This window comes from Cebus imitator, unplaced genomic scaffold, assembly GCF_001604975.1.
Source record: "Cebus imitator isolate Cc_AM_T3 unplaced genomic scaffold, Cebus_imitator-1.0 Scaffold53, whole genome shotgun sequence".
Taxonomy (NCBI): domain Eukaryota; kingdom Metazoa; phylum Chordata; class Mammalia; order Primates; family Cebidae; genus Cebus; species Cebus imitator.
In genome coordinates, this window is record NW_016107368.1 from 7,357,581 (window position 1) to 7,380,553 (window position 22,973).

General features: G+C 45.5%; 1 long non-coding RNA gene and 1 pseudogene across 2 annotated transcripts; one reads left to right on the plus strand and one right to left on the minus strand.

Annotated features, from left to right (window-relative positions):
- The first annotated feature begins 3,703 nt into the window (after positions 1-3,703).
- On the plus strand, positions 3,704-3,822 carry LOC119471242 (annotated as a pseudogene).
- Positions 3,823-14,324: 10,502 nt separating this feature from the next.
- LOC108304313 lies at positions 14,325-22,718 on the minus strand. Of its 2 annotated transcripts, none has more exons than XR_005200270.1 (3): positions 21,653-22,718; positions 21,243-21,401; positions 14,325-14,641 (listed from the first exon to the last, which is right to left on the minus strand). It is a non-coding gene; the product is annotated as an uncharacterized LOC108304313 (long non-coding RNA). The 2 variants fall into 2 exon arrangements; XR_001825198.1 differs by lacking the exon at positions 14,325-14,641 and adding an exon at positions 16,079-16,163.
- Positions 22,719-22,973: the final 255 nt, after the last annotated feature.

Consider the following 22,973-nt stretch of genomic DNA (forward strand, 5'->3'; position numbering starts at 1 on the left):
CCTTCCCCAGGCCCCTGCTTCCTTCCCCAGGCCCTGCTTCCTTCCCCAGGCCCTGCTTCCTTCCCCAGCTCTTCTCCCTTCCCCAGCCCCTGCTCAGGTTAAATTTCCATTGGCACTTCAGGCCTGGATGTAATAAATCAACTGCTCGTACAGGCAACAATCTGGAAGCCTTTGCTTGTGATCAAAGCCGGAGCTAGATCAGTGACCTCCCCAGTATAACAAATTCCCCATAAGGCCTGAAGGCTGAAGTTTACAGCAAATCTCTGTTCCTCATTCCCCCCAGACTATCTTTAATAAGTAACAAGACCTCTGACCCCCTACTTCAGCATGGCATATGAATGCTTACAGCTTGTCCTAGCTCTCCTGAATGAATGAGATTGGACAGCATTCCACAGGCTGGGCCAGGGCACTGGGTGGCTTGCTTTGTTTGATTGGGTTTCTGTCTGAAGACCACTTTTCAGAGCCTTTGAGTCCTTGCTGACACCTTCACCATGGCTACCCTAGAAGTCCCTGTGTCACCCACTGCTCTCCAGCGGTAGAGATGTATGGGAGAAGACCAACTATCACTTTTGCCTCAAATCTTCAGAGAAAGAGCCCAAAGGGGTATTCAGGAATAGTGGACTACATGATAGAAAGTTCTGGGAAAACTTCTGAGGGGCTGGAATTTGAATGTTTCCCCTGCCTGTTTTGTGAGAAGGACCTTTAGCTGAGACTCAAAAGCTCTCTGTCCATCTAGAACTATCTGGGACAAGCATGGAGACCACCTGGATCATAGGGATATTTAGGCTGGATGCCGGGCTCAGCCCCTTACTGCAGACGGCCATGATTCTGGACTGCATTGTTCTATGCACAGTTTGGTTAAGCTGAGAATTGGTCTCCTGGAATCCTCCCCTGCATGGCCTGGTGACAGATAGGGCCAAAAGTGGACACTGGCCTAGGGTCTGGAAGCAGAGCGGGGCATGTGTCTCTGGTGGGCAGATGTGGAGGGACTGGTAGGTGCAGCTGGTCACTGCACTCCTTTGCTCTGTATCTGATTCTTCCCACCACCTGGCAGCTCCAGGCCACTCACAGACATCTACTGCTCAGTGGTGGACACTGCAGAGGCACCTGCTCTCCATAGACTCCCTCATCAGCACCCCTTGGTGGTCTCACTCCTGCATCTAGGCACACCCAGCTTCCCAGATTTCCCTGCAAGCTCCAACTCAGCCACCCATGCCAGTGGCTCTCCTAATTCTCCAACATCCTCTCCATGCCTTCATTTCCCCAGCTCTGCCCTAAGTGTGGGACTCCTGGTACCTCTAAGAAACCCTTATTCCATGACCTTTTTGGGGACTTTGCTCTCTTGATTGCACCCTGACTGATGTGACTCCAAGCCCTCAAGCGAGTTGGAGGAGACTGAGTGGGACCATTGGCATCTCACAAATCCAGCCCCCTAGTGAGAACATCCCTGCCACCCCTCCCAGGCTTATGCTGCTCCACAGTTCCTAAAGCAAGTGTGTGAAACTGCGGGCTCCAAGAAGTTGGGTCCCCTGATTTGGACTTCTCTTGCCCAGATGTCTGTGTGGCTTGCACTCCCAGATTGCTAGGTCTCTACTCAGATACGGTTGACTCCAGCTGGCCCAGAGATGTCTTTGCTTTTCCAAGGCCTGAAGGTCTAAGACAGCACAAAGCTGCCCATGCTGCCAGCCAGGAGAGGCCCCTAGGAACCCACGGTTGGAATTCTGCCCACTCGGCGGCTCTCATGCCTTCCAGCAGCTCTTTTTGTGCACTCCATCTTTTGCAATCTGCTGAAGCTACCAACTCCATGGTCTCCTTGGGATCCTTTAAAAAGCCTTCATTTTATTAATTTTTCCAAATAGTCTCAAATTTGAAAAACATTGAGTGTTCCAATGGTCTGGGGTTTCACTTCATTTGATGTGATGCAGTCTCTGAAAGGACATTCAAAGGATTGTTTGCTTTGGCTAAAGGATGCTTCATTTTGTCTTATCCTAAGGCTTCACGGCAACACTAGCTAGGTAAAATCAAAACATGTCCACTGTTACTTTGAAAAGGAGAAGAGATGACCAGGATCCAGAATCTCCAAACCCTGAAAAAGCAAGAGCGTAAAGGTCTCCACAAATCACACTGCTGCTTGAAAAGGTACCATGGTTCCACTGGATGGATGTTAGGCACCAAAACCGCTCTATGCCAGCTCAACCCCCCCTCCTGGTGTGAGTCTCCAGTCTGGCCACTCCAATCAACCAGCAGTGACATTCATGTTCCCTTTACCCGTTCTCCCCAAGACACCCACTTTGCGTGTCACTGGACTACAGCAGCCCTATTTTCTACAGTGAGCTTGGGAAGGGGAAGTTGGCAGGCTAGTGAGTAGAGACTCCACGTCTCCATAAAACCTCTCTGGCCCTGACTGATGTTGTCTGTCCTCGGTGGGGAGGACAATCGGAGGACATCATGATTGAGAACACCAAACAGGAGGACTTGAAGATATCCATTCCAGGAAGGCTGACGGGTGATTAAAGCGTGGGGCATAGACACATTGGTGAGTAAATGCAGACGGAAGAGAGGAAGAGTGATGGAGCCATGAGATTCACAGTAGATAGTGAAATTTACAACTTGTCCCTTATCCTAGAAGCTAGAGCTTTATAACAGCTGCTGTCAATTAAGTAGCATAGTGAAGAGCTGCAGCTCAGTGAAAAGCATCAGAGAAATGCCGTGTCCTTTCCAGCACCCCTGTGCTGCTGCCTCCTCTGCAGGGAGAAGCACAGCTCTCACTCACCCACCTCCCACCTCGGGAACCAGGAGGGCAAGGTGTAAGTGTCCTGAGCTTCCTGCTACAAAGCTGTTTCCAAAGAGATGCTGACAGATAGAGAGGTATGCCTCCAAGGAGCAGGAAAATTTCCTCCCAGTTCTGAGTATACAGGAAAAACTCCACGGGCTGATCACACACCCACAAAAACTCAACACAAAATCCTGCCAGAAAGACTTTCTCTTTTTGTGAGCCTCCGCAAGCCTCCCTGCCTTTCTGCTGTAAAGTTATGCTTCTGTATTTAGCAAAGTATGTCCACACAGTGAAAGCGAAGAGTTCTAAGTAACTGATGTTAAAAAAAAGTTCTGGGCCCAGTGCCCAAACCTTCCCTGCTTCACAGAGGAAAACATTTTCAAAGTTTAAAGATACATTTTTCCTGATATTTATTTCTGCGTATCTTCGTAATATACTATTCTTCTGTTTCTTGATTATTCTGTATTTTAGGGTATCTTATTGGCTTTCTGTTAAGGAAGGTGTGAAGGCGGTTCTTTTACATCACCCCAAGCCCCACCTCCTTGCCTTCCCTCCCCGCAGGCAGAGTTTACATTATTAATATGAGGTGCTGATCATGCCCCACTGAGACCAGTGGCCGGCTGTGAGCATGCCTCTTCTCCCACACCACTCATATTTGTTTTTCCAGGAGTTAAAAATTGGCTCAAGCTTTTGTTTGCTCAGTTTTCCACGTGCTTCTTGCTAACATTTCTAAAAACATTAACACAGCTGTTAAATGCCTAAAATTATTTCCAAACACTCTAATACAGTAGCTTTTTTTTTTCCTAGAGACTTTTGAGATTTCTTCATCTGTCTCTTGTGTTGGGTCCACTGTTTTCAGAATTCCATGTTATCTCGGTTTCTCCTTTATTTTACTGAAGTCCATTATCCAGTAGATTTCAAAGAAAGTACTCAGGCCATACCACCCTGAACGCACCCGATCGCGTCTGATCTCAGAAGCTAAGCAGGGTCGGGCCTGGTTAGTATTTGGATGGGATACTGCCTGGGAATACCGGGTACTGTAGGCTTAAAAAAAAAAAGAAAGTACTCCAACAAAAAGACAGATGGATTGATAGTGATGAATGAATATGTATATAAGTAGATGGTAGCTAGATAGATAGAGGATTAGTTCATAGATAAATGATATAGGTAGATAGATGATTGATAGACAAATCTTGTTTTCATGTTTAAAAATATCTATATTCTCTCCCACTCTCTAGAGCAATACTTAGTAATTTTCTTTAGTAGTACATTTTTCCTTCTCTACCAATGCAGTACTATCCTTGATCTCTGAGAACATTCAATATTGTTTTTCCCTTATTTAGCTGTCTGGTTATTTTTGTTTCTTTTGCATACCTGCTTTGAGATGTTACCCCTTGGTGTCTGTCTTTCGTGAAAAGACTTTCTCTACAGCATCTGGTGACCCTGGGCTGCCCACTCATATTGCAGAATGGGGCATTAATTAAAGTAAGTATGGACTGGAGTTTGGGTGGGAAGGTGATATAGGGGAGGGCTTGCGGACTGGGACCATGGGAGCTAGCCTCAAGCCAGGACCCATCTAATGCCAATTCCTTCCAATGATTTTTGGGGGAGTTTTTCACTTTCTCCAAGGAGGAATTCTCTGCACTTCTCCCCTGGTGCGGGCAAGGTAGACCTGTGGAAGCAGAGTGGGAAGAGGGGCTGGGTCCCAGGTTCAGGAGGCTGGCTTTCATGTATTCTCTTCTCAGTCTCAAAGCTCCCCACAGCCCTCTTTGGGTCTATCATTCCCAGCCTTGCGGCACCACCTGTTCCTTCAGCAAGTAAATGTCCCACCTAGTTATAGGTTGAATTATGTTCCCTCCAAAATTCATATGTTGGAGTCCTAACCACCGAGTTCCTCAGAGTGTGTGACTGGATTTGGAGATAGGGCTGTTACAAAGGTAATTATTTAAGATAGGATTGCTAGAGTGGGCCCTCATCCGGTGTGATCTGTATCCTTATGGAAAGGGGAAATCTATGTGTACAAATAGATGCATTTGTACACATAGAGAATGCCATGTGAGGATGCTGCCACAAGCCAAGGGACTGACAGAAGGGAGGAGAGAAGCCTTGGGCAGAGAGAAGCCTGGGGCCTTCAGAGGGAGCGTGGCCCTGCCGACACCTGGATCTTGGATTTCCGGCCTGCAAACCATAAGACACTCCATTCTTGTTGTTCTAAGCCACCTAGTGTGTGCTACTTTGTCATGGCATCCCTAGTCAGTTACCACCTCCTACGCAGACTGTGTCCAGCCTGAGGAAGGAAATCCTTAAAAAAAAAAAAGAAAAGTCCTCTTTGAGATTAGCTTCTGCATCCAGGCTGGGCAGAGGCAATCATGGAGAGGTGAACACCTGGCGGGTAGCTCTGATGCCTTCTGCAGGGTCCACGGCAGAGGCCCTCCCACTCTGTGGCATGTGCCGCAGCCCGCACAGAAGGGAAGAGGGAACTGTGGTGCCTGAGATCCTCCGGGGAGACACTGCAGGGGCCCTGCAATGAGCCCAGGGCTTTGTTCACCTCCTTCTGCTCGCACGTTCCAGTGGGTGGCAGGAGAGGGGACATTCCTGATCAGGATCTGCTCAGATAGGGCACTTACAAAATGTGTTGTGATGCTTTACCCTTGCCATTCCTGCTGTCTTTCTCTCCACAAGTAAATAAGGTTTTTGTTCCTTTCTGGTGATTTTAGAGAGTCTGGGAGACAGAGGGGCAGCCCCTGAGCGTAGCGAGCTGCTCTCCCTAACTGGAGTCTCCTCTGGTCTCTGTAAAGCAAGCATCCTTGGCACTAGTCAGAATCCCCTCACCCAGATGGCACAGGCCTCTTCACTGAGACTGCCAAGGTGTTACGGGTGAAAATGTCACCTTCCCGCAGAGTGAAAAGGAAGCCTCTTAGCTAGTTTGATAAGAAGGACTAAAAGCATGTGGTTGCCGAGTACCTCATACATTACACCAGGGAGTGGAGTTTCATTCCTTTCCCCTTGAGTGTGGGCAGGACTTTCACAAACATCCCCAAAAAAATCGTCACTAGACAGAGGAAAAACCTGACAGATGCCACCCAGACCAAAAGGTGGAGGTCAGCCTCCCACGAGGTGTCATGCCTGCTTTAATGTGGAATAATATATAACACGTGGAACGCTTCACCTCTGTGCTATTCTTCCGAAAACCAGTAACTGTGATCCAATCAGAGAAAACCTCAAGCCAACTCAGCAGGAGGAAAATCCTGCGAAAAATCTAGCCAGTACTCGTCAGAAGTGTCAAGGTTAGAAAAGACAAAGGAAGTTCTCCTTGAAGAGGTCCTTTACATTCCTTGTTAGTTGTATTCCTAGGTATTTTATTCTCTTTGTGGCAATTGTGAATGGAAGTTTGTTCTTGATTTGGCTCTCTTTAAGTCCCTTATTTGTGTATAGGAATGCATGTGATTTTTGCACATTGATTTTGTATCCTGAGACTTTGCTGAACTTGCTTATCAGTTTCAGGAGGTTTGGGGCTGAGACGATTGGGTCTTCTAGATATACAATCATGTCATCTGCAAATAGAGACAATTTGACCTCCTCCTTTCCTAATTGAATACCCATTATTTCTTTTTCTTGCCTGATTGCTCTGGCTAGATCTTCCAGTGCTATATTGAATTGGAGTGGTGAGAGAGGGCATCCTTGTCTAGTGCCACATTTCAAGGGCAATGCTTCCAGTTTTTGCCCATTCAGTATGATATTGGCTGTTGGTTTGTCATAAATAGCTTTTATTATTTTGAGATACGTTCCATCAATACCTAGCTTATTGAGGGTTTTTAGCATAAAGGGCTGTTGAATTTTGTCAAAGGCCTTCTCTGCATCAATTGAGATAATCATGTGGTTTTTGTCTTTGGTTCTGTTTATATGGTAAATTACGTTTATAGACTTGCGTATATTGAACCAGCCTTGCATCCCCGGGATGAAGCCTACTTGATCATGGTGGATAAGCTTTTTGATGTGCTGCTGCAATCGGCTTGTCAGTATTTTATTGAAGATTTTTGCATGTATGTTCATCATGGATATTGGTCTGAAGTTTTCTTTTCTTGTTGAGTCTCTGCCGGGTTTTGGAATCAACTCAAATGCCCATCGATGATAGACTGGACAGGGAATATGTGGCACATATACACCATGGAATATTATGCAGCCATCAAAAACGATGAGTTTGTGTCCTTTGTAGGGACATGGATGAACCTGGAAACCATCATTCTCAGCAAACTGACAGAAGAGCAGAAGATCAAACACCGCATGTTCTCACTCATAGGCGGGTGTTGAACAATGAGAACACATGGACACAGGGAGCGGAGCGCTACACACTGGGCTCAGTTGGGGGGAGATAGGGGAGGGACGGTGGGGAATTGGGGAGAGATAGCAAGGGGAGAAATGCCAGATGTAGGTGATGGGGAGGAAGGCAGCAAATCACACTGCCACGTGTGTACCTATGCAACAATCTTGCATGTTCTTCACATGTACCCCAAAATCTAAAAAGCAATAAAATAAATAAATGGGGAAAAAAAAAGACAAAGACAAAGGAAGACCAAGGAGCTGTCACAGGCAGGAGGAGAGACGGGAGTCCTGACGGCTCGTTGCGATGCGGGCTCCTAGTCTGGGCCCTGAAACGGAAAAAGGGAGCGAGTAAGTGGACAGATAGGGAAACCCAAACAAAGTCTGCCCTTTGGCTAATCGTATTTTACCCACGCTGATTCCTCAGATTTGACCAATAGGCACTGTTGATACAAGATCTTGACATGAAGAAAGTGTGTATGGACACTCTACCCATGTAAGTCTTCTGTCAATCTAATGTTATTTCAACACAGAAAGTTAGAAAAAGGACCTTAAGCTCAATCTCTCCATTTTTCTTTATGTTTTTCTTTTATCCAGCTGAGCTGGTTCCTGTGCCAGCCTTGCATCAGCTCCTCTCGGGCTTCCCCTTCCAAGCTTCTTCCTCGCCCACCATGGGCATTTTGGCCTCTGTCTGGGGCTCTGTGAGCACTCATCTTCCATGCAGGCAGAGCTTCCAGCTCACTCCACACCCCCTGCACAACCCAGCTCCACACTGGAGGGAGGAATACGGCCCGAACGAAACCTCGAGAGTCTTCCCCTCACTGCATGAACTGCCCTCCCCTGCTGCTGGGCTCTGGACACTCTGGCTGTGCCCCAGGGCCTCCCTGGCTGCGCCTCTGCTCCTCCTGGACAGACTTTGGCATCAACTCTGGGCTCCAGGGCCTCCTTCTGAAGCCTCCTGGCCGCTCTTTTCCTCCTGTAATTCCTGGTTATCGTGTTCATGGATATGTTCATTTCTTATTCCTGCCTCCCACCCAAATCCTCAAGCTCCGTGACTCCAGGGTGATGCACATTTTTTTCATCAGTGCCCCCCACCCACCTCCTGGAAGGACCCGGAAGAGTGCTTGGCACATCAGGGACACTCACAAGTGTGTTGAGAGGATGCGTGGCCGTGTATAGGACTGGGGAGGAGACTGGCGTGCTCCCACGGTCCCTCTCCTGCAGGAAGTGGGTGCTCCCTGGGAGGAGCCTTCCAGGCTTTGCTGCAGGAATTTCTTTGATGGTGAGGATCAGGGAAGCAGTCCAGAAAAGAGAAGCAAGTGTGCATGTGAGTGTGTGTGGGGGGTGTATGATGTGTGTATGTGACACAAGTGCATATGTGTGTGTATAGGTGTACATAGTATTGTGTAGTATGTGTATGATGTGTGTAGTGTGGCGTGTGTGCATGCTTGTGCATATATGTGTGTGGTGTGTGTGGTGCAGCATGTGTGCATGTGTGTGGTATGCATGTGTGGTAGATGTGGTGTGTGTGTATATGTGTGTGTATAGGTGTGTGTAGCATTGTGTAGTGTGTGCATGAAGTGCATAGTGTGGTGTGTGTGCATATCCACGCATATATGTGTGTGGTAGTGTGTGGTGTGTGTGCGCATATGTGTGTGAGAGAATGTGGTATGTGTGGATATGCATGGGTAGTGTGGGTGTGTGGTGTGTGTGCTATAGTGTGTTTACATATGCACATATGCACGCACACTACACACACAAGTCTTTGACTTGGAATCAGTCAAGGAAGAGTTAATAAGAGAAATTCAAAGAGCTATGGCCTCCCCCGGCCCCCAGAGACCTCTAAGGAAAAGGCCAGGCTGGCCTTGCGGGTGAGCAAACAGACACCACCACGCTCCAGTGAGGAAGGCATCTCGGTGCCCCGCTTCCAGCTGGACCTGATGTCACTCAGCCAGGGGTGAAGCACTCAGCCTAGCCCAAAGCGAGGGCTGGAGGGGATAAACAGACGGCCATCTGCACCATCCGAAGGAGCACTCACCACACATCCTGCTTGGAGGGGAAAGGGCTGAGGACGTCCAGATACAATGGCTTTTCTCAGGCACGCTGATAAACCATGTCCTGCTCATTAATTACAAACTGCCTTCGTGGAATGCTCTGGATAACTGAGCACTCGAGTTAATCAAAAGATACTACAGCTATCTTTTGATTATCTGTATGAATGAACGTGTTGACGACTTTTTAAAGTTTAGAAAAGTAAAGCGATGTTTTCACTGGAAAAATCTTGATGATAACTCAATTATTTTGCCGTTTAGAAGTGTGCTCACACCTTGTAACGGCAGAAGTGTGCTATTTTGAATGCCATGCACAAAGACTAGCAAAAATTTCAGGATAGGTGGGAAGGCACAATACTTCAACTATGACGAACACAGAAGAGCAACGCACTAGCGAAGCAAGCCGAAAGAGAACAGCTTGGTATTTGCAAATAAGATGTTGCTTTGATATTACCTCCTTAAAAGCAGAAAATCCAATTCTCAAGAAAGACAAGTATTTTTCCATTAAAAGCAGAATCCAAAAAGTAGAAGGGTGTTGTGTTTCCATATTTGAAAGTTCTCGCACCCAATCAGAAACAAATGTGTTTTGCTCTTCCTACTTTAATTGAAACAGCTTTTGACAGAAAAATAGTATGAAGGGGACAACTATAGTCGAATCTCTGAGTGACCCCCTTCATTTAAATGAGCACCCATGAAGATGGCTCCCCAGGGGCCCCCTCCTTACCTGCCCAGTGTTCCCATAATAAACTGGGCTTTGTGTGATTGAAATCTTGGACCCCTGAGACATAATTTTTGATGGTGGCCTTTCTGTTGCCATTAATAAGAGAATTTAGAAATCCATGAACACAACGTGAGAATGAGGGTACCAGCACACGAGGAGCTCTGCTGTTGCCTCTGAAAGAGGCTGGTGTCTGAGAAGGAACTCAGACTCACATCCCTTTACCCCGGTCTTCCAACATGAGGATCCCTCTGCACACTCACCCTGCTGTCTAAAGGTAGCGCCCTCAAATACCGCACATGCACACCAGCTGAGAAGGACAAGTACCCCTTTTGTTTCTGTCTTGCCTTGCAAGGATTGAAAATTCTCCCCCCCGAGCAATATAGCAGTCATCTTCAAAAGTAGGACATATCTCAGTTGGGAAGCTCTGTTTCTGGGACACTGCCCTGAGGGTGTTTGTGAATGTGGCCGCCCTGGGAGGAGAGCCGCAGCCGCCAGCAGGGAGAGCTTCGGCTGAGGCAATCTGGGATCACAGGATGGGTGCCTTTTTCTTTCATACCACTTGCCTGGCATCAATTCACAAAAGATGTTTCTTGAATGAGTGTTGGAACAGTAGGAGTTCGAAATAAGAGGCTGTATACATCTTTGCCCCAGTGACACTTCCAGCATTCCGGGAATGAGGCCATATTTGTCCGCTTGGGCTCCAAGAACAGAACAGCATAGACTGCATGGCTTACATGACCGACATTATTTTCTCACAGTTCTGGAGGCTGGAGGTCCCAGATCAGGGTACTAGCATGGCAGGTTCTGGTGAGGGCTCTCTTTATGACTTACAGACAGCTGTCTTTTTGTTTATCCTCAAGTGGTGAAGTGGGGAAATGGGGTAAAAGGGAGGGGTTAGTGAAAGACAGAGGAAGAGAAAGCTCTCAGATCTCTTATAAGGACACTAACCCCATGACAAGAACCCATTCTTACAACCTCATTTAGCCTTAATTACCTCCTAAAACCTTGTCAAGATACAGCCACATTGAGAGTTAGGGCTTCAACATATTAATTTGGGAGTAACACAATCCAGTGCATAGCGGAAGTCTTAAGACATCTGCTCCATTTGACACTAAAAAATGCACATCCTTTCCCTCCTCAGCCCCCAACTTCAGCCTCTCAGACAACACTCCCTGGGTCTCCTTCGTGCCTTTCCAGCCCCTTCTCCATTTCCATCCTGGCCACCGCCACCCTCCCACCTGGCCTCCCAGCTGCTTTCTCTCCTCCTGCCACCCTCCACCCCAGGCAAGCTCATTCTAACGCATGGCTGTCTTGATTGCTGCTTCTGGCATCAAGGAACAACGTGACGAGCTGTAGAGTCACACCAACCTAAGCATGAATCCCAGCTCTGCCACTTTCTAACTATGTGATCTCGGCCACATTAGCATCCCCACCTCCCAGTTTCTGTGCCAGAACCGTGAGTAGAGCTCACTCCCCATCCACCCAGTCCCGCGTCAGCCTCTGCTGTCCACCCAGACTCCACCTTGCCACATTCCTTGGCCTCTTCTCTCTTCCTGTTTTATCTTTCAAATGTTTATTTTGTCATCATTTCCTTGCTTTTCTAATTTTTATTACATGCATATATATCCCTCAAAATAGGTATTGTTTAGTTTTGCACGTTTTGAACTTGGAAAAAGAACCGTGTTGCAAAGTACACGTTGTTCCATGATACAGTGATTGGCCCGTTTGTGTGTGTTTCTGAATCTTATTCCCATGTATAAATATGTTGGTCTCGCTGTTTATAGGTATAGCAAGCCTTTTAACACAAAGCGGAAGTCAGTTTTGCAAAGATCTTAGTGCCTTTTCTCTACATGTCCCTGGTAAGTCTTGCTGCCTGGGGTAACCGTGGCTGAGCTAGACACAACGCCTTCCTTGATGAGGAGCCCTGGCCTTTCCTTCAGCATTGCCTGGGGAACACAGTGCTGGGGACTTGCCTCCCACCCACACCCAGCAGCATGCCATGCAGTAGGAGGAACCGAAAGGCGGCGGTTGTGAGTCAGGGCCATGGGAGGCTAGGGTAAGGGGCCTGGAGAGGACAACGTAAGGACATCCCAGCTCTGTCTCTACGGGGCTGGGGTGGAGGGACAGGGTGCCCAAGCAGAAACAGGAATAGAGGAGGGGATGTGAAGTAGGGAGCGGACTGCACAGGTGAGACGGAGCACATCAGAGCCTTCGACCTGCGAGCCAAGGGCACCAACCCAGCTGTCTGGATTTGAGAATAATTCATTGAGGAGGCAGCACCTAGGAGAAGCACCCTGCCAACGTATGGGTACTTTAGAAACATCCTCTGCACTCTGACTGCTGCGTGGGGCATAGGCTGGGCAGGAGGCTGGGGTGAAAGAAGGGAAGCCATCCCGGGCATGAGGAAGTGCTCCTGCCCTGGGCAGACACCTGCTGCTCACTATGGAGTTCTCCCACGTCCCAGCCGCATGTTCACACCAACATCTTTTCTGTTCCTCTCAGAAAGCCTCCGCAGTAACTACAGATTGACTCCTCCCCCCACGGTCAGGAGGAAGAAACTGAGGCTGACAGCCGTTCCATCTGTTACTCACCACCCAGTAACCGGGAATGGGTGGAACTAGGAACTGATCTGTAGCTTGGGTTCCAGATCTGTCATGCAGATGCCCTGCTGTTATGGAAATAGGGATTGATGTGTGAGATGTCAAAGGGTGACACAGACCATGCTTGGCAACCAATGGAAAAGAACGGCGGGGGAGGCAGGGCTGCCCCGCATGCCTGGGTGGACCATGGCGTTATTTCTCAGGAGAGGAAAAAGGCAGTAAAAGAGGAAGATGGGGCATTTGAGGGACTGAACAATTTCTGTGTTAAAATATCTCTAAAGGAACACAAAAGCAATTCTGGAGTTCTAGGGAGAGTCGGAGGTGAGCTATGAATGACCTTGACAATTCCTCCCCCACCACTCATGTGGTATTCACTGATGCCAGGGAGGGCATCGGATGTCCGGACATGACCTACCTGGACCCCACACCCCTATAAAATAGGCTCTGTCCCCCACAGTGTGCGCAGGCCACCAACCTGGCCAGGTGCTGCTCTGGGATGGGACCACGGCAGCCGGTGAGGCAGGTGCAGGGTGCTCAGTTTGTGAGGGTGAACAGAGAGCACAGAGACTTCCTGCAGAATCACCAGGAAGGGCCCCTCTGAAGCAGCGACTGAGCGAAGGGAAGAAGCAAGCCATGGAGAACCTGCGGTGAGGGCAACGTCCCTGAGGCAGGCGCCATCTTGCAGAGCCCAGGAACAGAAGGAAGCCTGTGAACGTGGCGGAGCAGACAAACCCTGGTGGGAGATAGGATGTGTGGAGAGGAAACTGGGCTGGCTGGTGGGGTCTTTGTAGTGTGATTTTGTTCCAGTGTGTTGGAAAGCCATCGGAAAGTTTACACAACAGAGGCATCTCTTACTATAGAGATACAGTGAGAGACCAGTTAGTTAGCAGACCAGTGGGTAGTCCAGGTGAAAAATAATAATTGCTGAAACTAGAATGGCAGCATAGAAAATTGGGAATGTGGACGGATTTGGGAGATATTTCAGAACTAGTTCAGGATGGGAGTGTGATGTTATAGTATCGGGATGGAAGAGCCCAGAGGAGCTTCCTTGGCTTGGGTTATGGCATATTTATGGTATTAGTCTTATATTATACCTCAGCAGTGATATTTCTGTAAGATATGTAACCATAACATAGCTACATTTGCATGTTACATTTACACATTCATTGTGTGTAAGAATATTTGTATAATACTTGGAACAAATCGAATATTTCATAATTACCCAGTGGGCAACCATCATAAACAGTTTGTAGTTTGTTCCTTTCATCCTTAAATTTCTTAAAAATGCAATTATGAAATATTTGCATTTTTAATATTGGGGCAAAAATAGAGTGAATAAAGACAAAAAGACATAATGAATGCTAAGTTCAATAAATCATGGCTGGTGTCAACAGTCCTGCTGAAGTTGATTGACAGCATGCTCTCTGAGAGCCTGTGAGTCCACAGCCAGAATGGAGTTGTGCTCTGCTCTGACCAAGCCAACCCGCTACCTGCCCATTGTAGGAGAATTTCTAAAGGGCAGTGTGTTACTGTAGATCATATTACAGCAGGTTAATGGGGTATTTCAATTTTAAAAATCTGAACTATTGATAAAGTCTTTCCAACCCCAAATGGTGAGGAATAGTGAAGGTTTTCTACAGCTGTGCATGTTATCTTACAAGAAAAACGCTTATAAATCCCTGCCCTTCCTGACAAATCCCCTTTGCATTTAGGATCAGGGACCGGAGTGAAGGGATTGCGCAGTGGTGGATAATTCTGTCATGGCGGGAGAGCAGATGTGAAAGGAACCTCGAGTCACCCAATCCAATTCTGTCATTTTATGTGGAATGAAAAGGGGCCCTGGGACCACTATAACCTTTTATTTAGGAGAGGATGTTTGTGGCAGAATGCAAGAGGAATCCAGACTTGAATTCATGTTATCAACAAGTCCACATTACTATCGAATAAAAGAGAAATGGGAAAGAGTTAATTCACAGATCATGCGAGACCTCACCTGGATTAATCATTCTGGTATTTTCTCCTTATTTAGAAAAAAGCCAGAATGTTTTCCCAAAAGAGTCCATAAATTTTCCAAGCAGTCTTAGTACAGGAACCCGCTCCATGAATTTTTGTAGTTATGCAAAGCCTAGAAGAATTCAGCAGTGGAGGAGCAGCCACATCCAGGAACTTGGTCCTGTGGAAAGAAAATTCAAAAGAAATGAGGTCACTCCTGATTGAGGGAAAGGGGGCTACAGTGAGAACAGTCACCCAGGGCCCCGCCCTTGGGAGTCCAGCTGTCCTTGTGCAGCTAGCTACACATAGACATCACCGACACAGGGGAGCTAGGACTGACAATCTACATTTTTAAAATACACAGTAGCTTGCGTGCGATATTGTGATCTATATGAGAAACATATGTTTGGTCTCTGCCCTGGTTTCTGGCACACAGCTCCTAAAATTTTTGGAATCTCCAGAGTGATAAGAATGTCTTTTGTGTGTTAATGAGAGCACTGGTGGCTGGGGGCCTCTAGATAGCTTCAGAATGAGGCTGGTCATGAGAAAGGAGAAAGACCAAACCATCATTAGAGAACTGGGACCTTCAGCCCCACCCAACCTCTGAGAGAAGGCTGAGTTTATCACCCATGACCAGTGGTTTAATCCAATCTTGTCTACCCAACGGGACGCTCATGGCCCAGGATGGCTTTGAATGCAGCCCAGCACAAATTCGTAAACTTTCTTAAAACACTATGAGATTTTTTTGACTTTTTTTTTTTTTTTTTTTTTTTTTCTTATCAGCTATTACTAGTGTTAGTGTATTTTATGTGTGGCCTAAGACAATTCCTCTTGCAATGTGGCCCAGGGAAGCCAAAAGATTGAACACCCTTAAGGAATGATGCCCATGTAATGGAGCCTCCATAAAAATCCCAAAGAACAGAGTTCAGATAGCTTGTGGTTAGCAGAACACGCAGAGCTTCCTGGGGGTGGCACCTGGAGAAAGCACGGAAGCTCCACACCCTCCTCCATGCCTCACCCTATACATCTCTTCATCTGTATCCTTTTTAATATCCTCTGCAATAAATGGGTCAATGTAGGTAAAGTGTTTCCCTGAGTTCTGTGAGCTGCTCTAGCAGATCAATGGAACCCAAGGAAGGGGTGATTGTGGGAACTCCGATTTATAGCCAGTCATTCAATATAGGCTGGGATCGGAAGCGGGAGGAGTCTTGTAGGACTGAGCCATCATTATCTCCAGGCAGGTCACATCAGAACTGAATTATGGCACACCCAGCTGGTGCCCGCTAGAAAATTGTTTGGTGTTTGGAAAACCCCCCCCCACCTACATCTAAGGTCAGAAGTGAGTGCTGAGTGGTGTGTGACAGCAGAGAGAAAAACTGTTTTTTACTTCGTAGGGGGCCTTCCTAAACATGATTGGAAACCCATAAACCACATAGGAAATAATTGACAATCTTTTGCATTTAAAATTTTAACATTTTAAATAATTTTAATTACATTGAAAATGTTTCCAATTTAATAATTATGTACATCAAAAACATAATGTAATTTATATTAAAAAGCTAGACTGAAAAACATTCTTACACATTTAGTGGAAAGAGTTGGTGGGCTTAATACTTATACTCTTATAAATCAATAAGGAAAGGCAGCCAGAGGAGAGTGACAGGCAAATTCACAGACAATAGACAGGCTGATGACCAATTAACCTGTGTAAGGAAATTCAAAATGAAACAACCACCACACATCATTTTTTGTTAATCTCTGCAGAAAAAATCTTCCACATTGTAACAACCTATGGTTGGTGGGAGTGTGGGAAAACAGGTCTCACACTGTTATGAGAGGGTCAATTATTGTAACTTTTCAGGAATTAGGCAGAATTTAACAGTCAGAAGACCTAGCAGTCCTACCTCTAGAAAGTTCTGCTACAGAAATACAAGTGGCAATTCAGAATAAATAAATAAGAATGACCATTGCATTAATGCTGTCGATAGCAAGACCCTGGCAGCAACTAAGCGTCCCCCCACGGAAGACAGCTGAGTGAATTATGATATGCCCAATCTAGGTCGTAAAATATTACATAATTAGTACTTTTTAAAAAGTAAAGAAGGCTTATATGGATTGAATTAGAAATATTTCCCCAGGCCACGCACGGTGGCTTACACCTATAATCCCAGTACTTTGGGAGGCTGAGGCAGGTGGATCGTCTGAGGTCAGGAGTTCGAGACCAGCCTGTCCAACATGGCGAAACCCTGTCTCTACTAAAAATACAAATATTAGCTGGGCATGATGGCGGGTGCCTGTAATCCCACCTACTTGGGGGTCTGAGGCAGGAGAATTGCTTGAACCCGGGAGACGGAGGTTGCAGTGAACTGAGATGACACCATTGCACTCCAGCCTGGAAACAAGGACAAAACTCCGCCTTTAAAAAAAAAAAAAAAACAAAAAAAAAAAAAAAAAAAAGAAAAAAAAAAAAAAACAGAAAAAGAAAAAAAAATATTTCAGCAATATTTTTTTAATGGGAAAAAAATTTTAGAACAATGTCTATCAAAAGCCTCTATTTTGTGAAAAAATAAAAAGCAGTCATCTCTAATCTCTCTGTGTGAATCTACACGCAACACATACCTTTCTACCTTTCTTTGGAATAAGAACAGGAGATCTGTGGAAAATTCACACCAACCTGGTGTGAATATTACCCTTAGCAAGTTTGAAATAGAGTATATTTATATTCATTAATGCTTCCTTATGTTCCTGTGTCATTTACACTATTTCCACAGCCATATGTTAGTTTTGTATTTCAAGATATAAAAGAAAATCTATCCTGGCCAAAAGCAATCACTGATATATATGCATAGAAAAACTAGGAGGGTTGGGTTATATTGTTATTTTCTCTTTTTTTCCTTTATGTATTTATTAAAACCTAGCTGCAATAAAAATATATTACTTTTAGAAAAAGAAAGCAATTAGTGTAAATGTATACCACCCACAACAAAGGACTCATTTCTACACTGGAAAGTGCCTGCTACTTTTGGTGCTGGCAAACAGAGGACATTACTCTCCCATGACTAGGTGTGACCTGCAAATGCCTCCCAATTTTTAATGGGATGAGAGTAATGAAAGGGCAGGTGCCCTTATTCATGTCACTCACTTTTTCTGTGCAAAAATTCTTCAGACACCATGCTGGTCACCTTGAGGCTGTGGAGTGGCAAGTGCATCCTCAGGGCGCTGTGCAGCTAGTCCTGCCACTGGGCAGCTGACTGAACACAGCCCTTTCCAGACGCTTCTGAGTTTGTTTGTTTTTTTGTTTTGTTTTGTTTTGTTTTTGTTTTTTGAGACAGAGTCTTGCTCTGTTACCCAGGCTGGAGCGCACTGGCAGGATCTCGGTTCACTGCAAACTCTGCCTCGCAGGTTCAAGCTGTTCTTGTGCTTCACCCTCCTGAGTATCTGGGATTACAGACCCCCACCACCCTACCCAGCTAATTTTTGTATTTTTAGTAGAGACAGAGTTTCACCAGGTTGGCCAGGCTGGTCTCGAGCTCCTGACCTCAAGTAATCCACCCTTCTCGGCCTCCCACAGTGCTGGGATTACAGGTGTGAGCCACTGTACCCGGCCGTGAGTTTCTTTACTATTAGGGACAGGTAGCTGTGCTTCTTTCAGATGCTCCTTGCCTATGGCAGCATGTTCAGACTGCTGTGATTCTGAGGCTGCGCTGGATTAGGGAACCTGGTCTGTGACTTTTGAAGAGCAACTCTGCCATGCAAGAATGAGCACCTACAGACAGAGGAATCAGGAAGGATCCTGAGGGCTCTCCAGTCTGCTTTTGGAAGCCCAGGAAATAAGGCCTGGCGAGGTGACACAGCCCAAATACAGGGGCTGAACCAGAATTAACTCACGTCTTCTGAATCTACATAGGACAAGGCACTATTCATCAGATCAATTGCCCTTCTCCTGGATGCAAAGCTGGGCCATCCTCTCTGCTTCTTTTTCAGGCTAGTATGTGCATGATCATAATGCTGGTCACCCTGAAGACCAGTCCATCCGGAGCCTCTACACAGAGCATCCTGCCTTTTTCTCCTCATGTGTCCTCAGACTGCAGGTGTGAAAGATGGTGGGCCAGAGTTTCAGGGGAGGGAGCAATCACCACTGGACCTCGGGAGTCCTTCAGCAGTTAGTACTCTTGACTAATAGCAAAAGCCTCAGGATTTCCCCAGACCATACAATCGCCCTCCTAGTACTGCATGAGAGTGTGGTCAGAATTCACTTGCTTTACTCAGATACATTCTTTCCACATGACCCATTTGGGCCACACAAGATGGGAAGACAGAAGAAGTCTTGGTGTGTTTGCAGAAAAGATTCTGACTGTAGAACCAAAAGAGGCCGATTTAGCCAATGCAGGATGAACAGTGGTATCAGACACAGGACAGCCATGCAGCTACCAGCCTAGGGGGCCACCATCCACAGAATGAAGGGGTGTGGGGTGGGATGGCCCAGACTGAGACCATGCAGGTATAATGATAAGGAAGGAATGTGCTGGGGGAATAGGAAACAGAGCAAGAAAAATCATCACCCAGCAATGATGAATATGAGAGTAAATACCTTAGCACACAAGACTACAAAACAAACAAGCAACAGAGTCCTGTCACCTTGGAGTCACCTGCAGAACATGGTTACAAGCCCTTGCTGGAGGTGGAAAGAAGGCAGAGGAATGAAGTGGGTCCGCTCTCCCAGCAGTCAGGAGGGCAGGCTCACAGCAGGCTGGAGCCCCAGCAGGCAGCTCACCTCCTCCCCTTTCCATGGATGGCCCTGGGAGAGAGAACTTAGCCCTTCTGTTCTCCTCCATGGCACCCTCAGCTCCCCAACTACAAGACCCTTCTGACTCCCAGCCACAACTGTCTCACTCTCTTCCTTCCCAACAGAATGTAAACTGAGAGCTGATTAGCTGAGAAAAAATTATGCTTAGAGCTGATAAGGCAAAGTTAAAGGAAAACTGGATAACTGTACGCAGAAGAATATGCAGATAGACCCCTATCTCTTACTGTATTCAAAAATCAAATCAAAATGGATTAAAGACTTACATCAAAGACCTGAAACTATGAAGCTACTAGAACAAAACATTGAGGAAACACTCCAGAACATTGGTCTGGGCAAAGATTTCTTCAGTAAGGCCTCAAAAGCACAGGCAACCAAAGAAAAAAATGGACAAATGGGATCACGTCAAGTTAAAATGCTTTTGCACAGGAAAGGACATGATCAACAGAGTGAAGAGACAATGCACAGCGTGGAAGACAATGTCTGCAAACTACCCCTCTGACAAGGGATTAATACCCAGGGTATATAAGGAGTTCAAACAGCTCATAGAAAAAAACAAGTAACCCAATTTAAAAATGGGCAAAAGATCTGAACAGGCATACAACTGGCCAACAGATACACGAAAAAATATTCAACATCACTAATCATCAGACAAATGCAAATCAAAACTACAATGAGATATCACCTTACCCCAGTAAAAATGGCTTTTAAATAAGTACGTGTTCATATATAATCCACACTATCCAGCTTTCTAATTTACTTTATAATATATCTTAAGTATTTTCCAAATGAGTACAAATAGATCTATACCTTTTTTTAAAATGTGGCTTAATATTTTATTTTTATGGATATAAAAATGTATTTAATCAGACTCTTAGAGATGAACATTTATATTGTTTCTATAATTATAATTTTCAAAGAATGATGCAAAGTATATCCTCACACTTAAATATATGATTTTATGGGGAGAGGGATTTGCCCAAGTCAAATACATTTCAAATATATCTTATATCATCAAATCTGCAGAATTAAAGTTGTATGCATTCTTAACTTTGACAGCTATTGAAGAATGCTTTTCCAAAAATGTTCTGAATTATATCCCACCCACATTATATTATGTGTCCTTAATTTCCAGTTGTTGAAATTTAAAAATGGATCCTCATCTTTTTAGGCATTCAATGACTATGTGCATTTTCTATAAACAATATTTTGGCAATGCAAAAAAGGAAATCTGGGTGGGATGTAATTCAGCATTGCATACTATATGTGGGTGTGTCTGGGTGTTTTCTCACGTTTTCTTTTTCATAATCACTTTTATAAATAATCTACTGCAAACTATTTTTGTTTAGTAAAATTCATACAATCTCTATCATTTTTTATTATCAAATGTGAGTCCATCAGATCATTTCTGAGCCTATCTCATCCTCCCCATCCCTAATATCTAAACTTGGGTGGCTTACATTAGACCCTTTTATACCGTCTGCCTGCATGACACTGACATTCTTTTGGGGGCAGGAAAATGACCTATAGTTGATGTGTCTGCAGCAGCCTCACTAAGGACTAATGTGGGACCTTGTCAAGTTGCTTAACCACTCTATGCTCCAGTTTCCCCTGACCTGTGAAATGAGGATAAACCAACTGCACAGATTTATTGCAAAACTGAATTTGTGGACTGCCTGGTAAATCTTCAAACAGAATCTTAGTCTCTATGATTTGGATTTAGTTCTCTCTATGGGTCCACACCTACCCCAACCCTTCATACAAACTCTCTACCATTACCGAGTTCGTTATTTTCATTAAGCTCTTAACTCCATTTTTCATTCCAGTAGTATTTTCAAAAAGGTTCATTCATGTGACTTATGCATTAGAAAATGTCAAAGGACATTGTATGCCTGCTGACCAAGCATAGAATCCTTAACTCCATTTCTAACACCCTTTTAAAGAGACATTTTCCTAAGAAACCTGAAACTAAACTTACTTTTCCAACTCTTGGCTACTTCGGTTGTTTGTCTGGATGCCAAGCCATTCCTTCCCATCCTTGACATTGGCCAACCTCACAGGAGGGTCTCAGAGTTGACTGTTTTGTAGTTATCATTTCTAGCACATGGCCATCCTTTCAACCTGTGATCCATTTCTTCTTGATTTCAAGAATATTAAACAAATTATACAGCAAATATTAACGAATTCTATGTAATGAAGCAAAATCACTTAAACAGCCTTAATCTCAGCTTCTCTTTTCTCATGAACACTCAACACTCCCCATTGCCCCCGAATTAAAGAATTGTAAGTAACATATATCTATTAAGCATTATCTACCTTCCAGGCATCACAAAGTTGTAAGCACTTATTTTATTCAAGCTTCCAACAGCCCTGTGAGACATGTCTTACTAATTAAGGAACGGGGGCCACCGCCCTGTGCTTCTGAGGGCTGGTTGCTGGTCTAGTGCCTCATCCCATGGTACAGGGCAGCAACTGTGTAGGCTCTAGGCTCCTCCAGTATCTGCCTGACTCCCTGAGTTTCTCTGGGTCCTGGGCCAAGTTAGTAGGCTAGTCCTTAGCCAAGCACTCCAGTTTCTTCTGCAGGTCTGTGGGTCAGATGCAGTAAGAGAGAAGTGTGGGTGCCCACTTTGCCCTTGTGGGTCCCAGTTTGTTCTTGGGAGCCCCCGAGTTTCTCCCTCTCAAGGGCTTCTTGTTCTCCATTTTGCAAATGGTCTGACAGTGGCATCAGGTTGAACTCCAGCAACAGAGCAACCAGAGCATGAACTTCTTCCCCATAACTCTGCTGTGCTCTAATTGTCTGAGAACAATTATCTGCTGTGTCTGAGCCTCCAACCAGAGCCTCCCAGACCATTGTTCCCCTAGCTTCTCCTACAATTGTTCAAGGTCCAATTCTCAACAAAGAACAAAAAAGGAAAGAAAAGAAAAAACCAAACCCTAATTCCATAGGACTCCAAAAGGTTCTGTTTTCCTGATCAAATCCATTGTAACAAATACCGTGTATTATTAATCACAAAAATGCATCATATTAAATTACAAAACTTTACCCATCTTCCTCACTGTGCCTTCATTCTTATGTTGTGTAAAGCAAAGGATATATTTACAGGAGCCACAGAAATGCCAATTTCCCTTCCTCTGTGCAGGAAAGATGGATGACTTCCCACAGCAGAGAGCCTGCCAGCACCTCTCCTGGAGCAAAGGGACCAGGCAGTGTGTGGAATGTGTTGGAGGATGAGTCACTTTTGTGCTCTCCATCTCCTCCTTCCACTATTCTCTCAAGGGAAGCTACCCTTTTCCTCCTTGCATGCTCATCTACATCACCTAGAACTCAAGGAGAGCTCTCCATCCACGGCTGGGTAGGAAGAATGTGAAAAATCAGCTCTGCTGTATAATGAGGATTGACTGCACTCCAGTGCTGAGACAACGGGCTCTTTCTGGGCAACACCAATTTCTACTCTCTTTTCTTTTCTTTTCTTTTCTTTTCTTTTTTTTTTCATTCATTTTTAAGGCTGCAAACGTTTATTGAGGAAATAAAAGTAAAGCAGGAAGGATGAGCAGAGAGAGAAAGCTACATCAGAGTGGAGCCATGGCTGGGCAGTGATCGTCACCCACTCTCCTACAGGCCTTAGGTTACTCCCCAGAATATGTTTCAGGCTGTTAGTTTCCTCGAGTTGTAACTTTGGTCATGGACCTACTTCCCAAGCAGGAAATG